General features: G+C 41.6%; 1 long non-coding RNA gene across 1 annotated transcript in view; it reads right to left on the reverse strand.

Moving 5' to 3' along the window:
* Positions 1–467: 467 nt before the first annotated feature.
* The window catches only part of LOC115063642, a 29,176-nt gene continuing 24,592 nt past the window's right edge, over positions 468–5,051 (reverse strand). Inside the window, exons 2-3 of the long non-coding RNA XR_003843527.1 lie at positions 2,456–2,602; positions 468–702 (exon numbers count right to left, since the gene is read on the reverse strand). This is a non-coding gene — a long non-coding RNA (uncharacterized LOC115063642). The remainder of the gene's footprint in view (positions 703–2,455; positions 2,603–5,051) is intronic.

A 5,051-nucleotide genomic window follows, 5' to 3' on the forward strand; every position in this document is an offset into this window, starting at 1 on the left:
AAATATCCTTATGGTTGTTTTAGAAACCAGAAACGATGTAATTTAAAGAAATTCAGAGGCAGGCTAGCAGAACTTAAATTTTTACTGTTTTAGATTAGGTCAGAGCAAAATGCAATCTTCTTTGTCAGGTCTCTGATGTCTAGGCAAAGCATTTCTTCTCTCCCCAGGTCTGTGTGATTGGGAATGCTTCAGTTGGACTTTCAGAAACCTGGGTCCTATGATCAAAAGCACCCCCTCAACATTCAGACAAAGATATTGAGTGGGAAATTCTCTTGGGGACGTAGATGAAAATGAATGCTAGAGCAGCAATTTCCCAGGCAGCAAAAAGGCTCCAGTGTTTACATGATCACATGAGCACACATAGCTTCATCCACATTTTCCAGCTCAAACTCACCTGGCTTTGCTCAAGCCCCCAAGTGCGGTGAATTTTAGACAGCACCTAATATTTATTCACAGCATTGTTGAGAACATCTTTGCAGTCTTTGCCAAGGTCTGTCACTGAATGTGTTTATCCAGCTGCATGGCGAAAACATAATACACAGTCATCATTTTACTCAGTCACCTACTCAATATTTTCTTCTGTGATTAAATTAGCTCATAAATATTACACTTTTAATGCCAGAAAGCCCTGGTTCATCCAGTTGAATGCCTGCTTGTCCACTTTCTAATGTTGCCAAGCGTTGGGCCACTTCATTATGGAGTCTGAAATGATGAGAATTATTGCATTTACTTAACATGCACAATAGACAGCAGGACCCTTCCAGGACCCCCATTTACTATGTTAGGCAAGTCTTTAGAAGAACTGTAAGAAGTACAGAAGACCTAGGAGGGCTATGCTGCATGTGATTTCCATCTATAAAAATCTGCCCTGTTTGTTTAAAGTCAAAGACAGAAATGCTGGCTTTTTTTTTTTTTTTAAGCAGGCTGGCACAATTTTTACCCAACCAAGTAGAGTTCTACACACACATACACATACAAGGACATGCACACACATGCACACACACACACACACACACACACACACACACACACACACACACACCTTGCCATTGCTTCTGTTGGATTCACCACTTGTGTAAGCACACAATATATAGACACTGTTGATTGCATACTTGGAACTCCCTCCTCAAAAACCTCCATACCCAGTCTAAATGTTTTTGAAGTAGCTTACAGACGTCATCTTTATATTTGTCTGCATTTTCTAAGTTTTTCAAACTGAGGGCAAGAAGCAGCCTTTGCCTTCCCATGGCAACTCTGGTGACAACAGTAAAATCCATAGTCACATAGCTTCTGGGGCCCTGGAGGAGTGAATCATATTCTATAGGCTCCTCATCGAATCACCTTCTAGATGGAATATTTAGAGATGGAAATGCAGGGCCGTTAACATCTCAAGAGTTCCATCCAAACTTGTTCAGTCATTCTGGGAACAGCCTTGGTTAGTGACTGCTCATAATATCAACGCTTCTGAAAACTTTTTTATGGTCATTTTATTGTTTTTATATCAAAACTAAAACTTAAAGGAGCTTGAAAAGTAGGTTTTTAGATGATCACACAACGGCCTGGTTTCAGTTCTGTGCATTTTACTTTATGTGCATAGAAATTAAGCAAAATCCATCCAAATTTGAACAAAGACTCTGGATACAAATGAGCCTTGGCTTCTGAGACTCCTCAGAGCAGTGACTAGCTGGAGTGTTTGGAATGCATTGGCCCTGGGAGGCGAAGAAGTTATAGCAAACAACATATGGGCCTTAAAATCTGGAACTACCCAAGACAGAGCAAGAGAGAGATTCTCACTCTACTTATTCCTTATTATTTTCCCTCCCGAAGATGAATAACTTATAATCATATTTTATTCTCATCTTCAGAGAAAGGTCTTGAAAGAGCCAGGTTGGTCCAGACCTGCTGGCATGCCTGCAGCCCCATCCACCGATTACCTAATACACTTGTGACATCTGCTTTCCTTGTTGTGAGAAAACACAGGGAGGAAGTGTGTAAGTCCACTGAATTGTTCCTGACTCTTCTATTCACCTTTCAGCATGCAAGTTCCTTCCCTTGGCGTTGATATCATTATGTATTTGTCAAAGATAGACTGTCACTTTAGGGCCTCTATTATGCACAAGAATTGGCAGCAAATTTTGCCGCTGGGATTTGCTTATGTCCTCTGTATGTTATTGTACTTCCCTGGCATTCAGTAAATTCCGTACACCCACTCCTTTGATGTTCATTCCAGCCCCTAAATGTGGAAACAATGACTGAAATTTTGGATCAAAGCATCCCGTAGATGGCAGGCAGCATGGCTCCCTGATAATTCACTAGAACATAGAGTTCCATCCCCCACACACGCTAAAAATCTAGGCCAGTAGTCCCCCAAGCCCTCTGGCTTCCCCAGGCCAGAGGCACAAGAGGAAGTTAAAGAAAACAAGCTCAAAGTTGGAGTCAACTAGTTGAAGCTCACGGTCATTTGGAAGGTTGACTGTTGTTCCATCTGTTAATCCATTTCTTTTCACTGCTTCAGCTGGGCAAGGTCTCTCCCCCCCTCTCCTCCAGCATTTGAACACTCTCCAGGTCCAATTTCTGTATAACGTCAGCTGCACAAAATGACCTATATTTTTCAAATAAAATTTTAAGACCCAAAATATCCATGGAGTACAGAATGTTAAAAGTAAAAAAATAAAAATAAAAAATAAAATTAAACTCAAAAACTAGCAAAATTTCAACAAGTGATTTTTGCAAACTGGAAGCTGCCTGAAGCATACATTTAGTTTGCTTTGCTCCGGGGAAAGCCAGAACAAACTATGACTTCATTGCCTTTATATCACACCTCGAGTTTGACTCCGTTAAGAAGTCAAGCATGTAGCTCCCAACGGCTGCTGGGAATCAGATGAGCAGACAGATAGGAAACTGTTGGAAGCTATTTGGGGGTCGGGGAGGGAACCTTATAAATTCAGGGCGTTTATAGCTTCATTTTTGCCTTACTCCACTTGGAATTTAGAGCGTGCTCATTATAATCAATATATAATGTTTGAAACCATCATAAAAGGATAACTCCTTTTAAATATAGTGAATTGTTTGAGGATCCTCATCTGGAAAGATGAGAATTCTCAGTGGAGTGGGACATTTGAGATTTGGACCAGCTTCAACAAAAGGGAAGACAGTCTATAAGTCTGACGGCATCTGTCCAGTCAAAAGGTTACCCCTAAAAATCTTCAAAACCCAATGTTGGACTAAGTGGAAAGGTTTTCCTACCAGATGTATGCAACAGTGCCATCCAGCGGCTATCTCAATAATTACAAGTGTATCTCATTTTTCAAATGTAACGCGTTTTATAATAATATATTCTTATTGTTTTAAATTTTTTAAATTGTTAATTTTAAAATTGAGGAGTATCTCTGATTCCCCTAATCCGTTTGTTTCTGCAGGTTTAGGAGGGGTGATGTTTGAGCTACCCACCCGGCAACACCGGAAGTTTCATTTCCTTCCATTGGTAAGGGAAGACATCTGCAACCCTGAACGTGTTTCACTGTAGAACCTCACTAGGAAACGCATCGGTATTTATTAAAGATGAATTAAAAGAAGGAGAAAAAGGAAAAATGGGATAATGAAGAGGATAGATGAAAGAAAAAAAAAGAAGAAAAGGGAAGAGAGGAGGAAGGGACAGAGAGGGCAAGAAAAGAGAAGAGAGAGATGAGAGACCGACCGGGACTTCCCACCTAACCTTACCAAACTTTCAGTCGAGCTTTTAATGGGATACTATTCCCAAGAGGAAATTCAAAAAGATAAGCACCTTGAAACATCCTCCTTTTTAATTGTACTCTTTCAACTGCCAGGAAATTAATTAGATAGGACAAAAAGAAATTTTTCTACCTTAATGAAAAGAAGCCAACACCCGGGAGCAACTGTCTTTGCTTGAGAACAGTGTCACACGTCCAAAGCTGCCTACGAAGTGTCTCCTGCCGGGTTTAGGCAAGAAACTGTGGCAGAAGTCTGTGATGTTATACCAAGCCTGGGAATTGTACGTGGTCATGTCAGTGTCCAGTGCACCAGGTGACACAGGGACCTGCCAGGCACCCCTCCTCCAGAGAGACTGCCAACTATATGTGTCGCCTCTCTCCCTTAGGTTTCTCAGACACTGCGGCCTTCCTCCAATCACCTGATACATGATACAAACCTGATATACATGATCCATGATACAAACAGTAACAAAACAAAGCGGTAAACAATCCAACGTGGAAAGCACCTACTAAAACCAAGATTTAATTTCACTGAAATAAAATCACAACAACAAAAAAACTCCAAGTGCCCTTTCTTTGCATAACATATTTCATGGTGCCCAACTACAGAGGCCAAGCCTGTGATTTACATCAAGCAAAGGGTCCTGGGAGAAAGAGAAGGAAAGACCACCTTTGACTGGGACAAGATTCCTATTTGTGTCAAGGTGAGTTAGGGAAGAGATGGTTGAGGCAGAGCAACTGACTGCAGTCTTTATCCAGTTTGCATGGCTTTGGGGAAGGCCTTTTAACTGCAAGCTGGATGGTCCAGATGCTTCATCATGGTTCTTCCCTCTGAGCTTCCTCTGGCTTCTGGCTCCTCTTAGTCACGCTCACAACAGGGCTTTATTAGGACTCTGGAGCATCGGGCAAGCTCAGGTCTCACCTCTCCTTTTAATTCTGCAGGAGTCTATACCATCCATGTACTCCAGCCCTGCATAGGATGAGTTCTGGAATTCAGCTGGAGCCCACAGAGAGTGGATGTGAAACTTTTCCGTGGAACATAGGAGCTGTCTGTACCAGCATGGCTTCAGCCAGCAATGGGCATTAACAGCTCCTGCCAGAGGAGCAAGAGGCAGGTACAAACAGTTGGTTTCTTTTCTACTTAAGGAAAAAGAGAAAAGAAAAAAAAACAGACCTGTTTTGAAAAGCTTTCTTTGGTGCTTTAGGATATGAGAAGGATGAGGAGGGAGAAGGAAGAAGAAGAAGAAGAAGAAGAAGAAGAAGAAGAAGAAGAAGAAGAAGAAGAAGAAGAAGAAGAAGGAGAAGGAGAAGGAGAAGGAG

This window comes from Mus pahari, chromosome 3 (assembly GCF_900095145.1).
Source record: "Mus pahari chromosome 3, PAHARI_EIJ_v1.1, whole genome shotgun sequence".
NCBI lineage: Eukaryota > Metazoa > Chordata > Mammalia > Rodentia > Muridae > Mus > Mus pahari.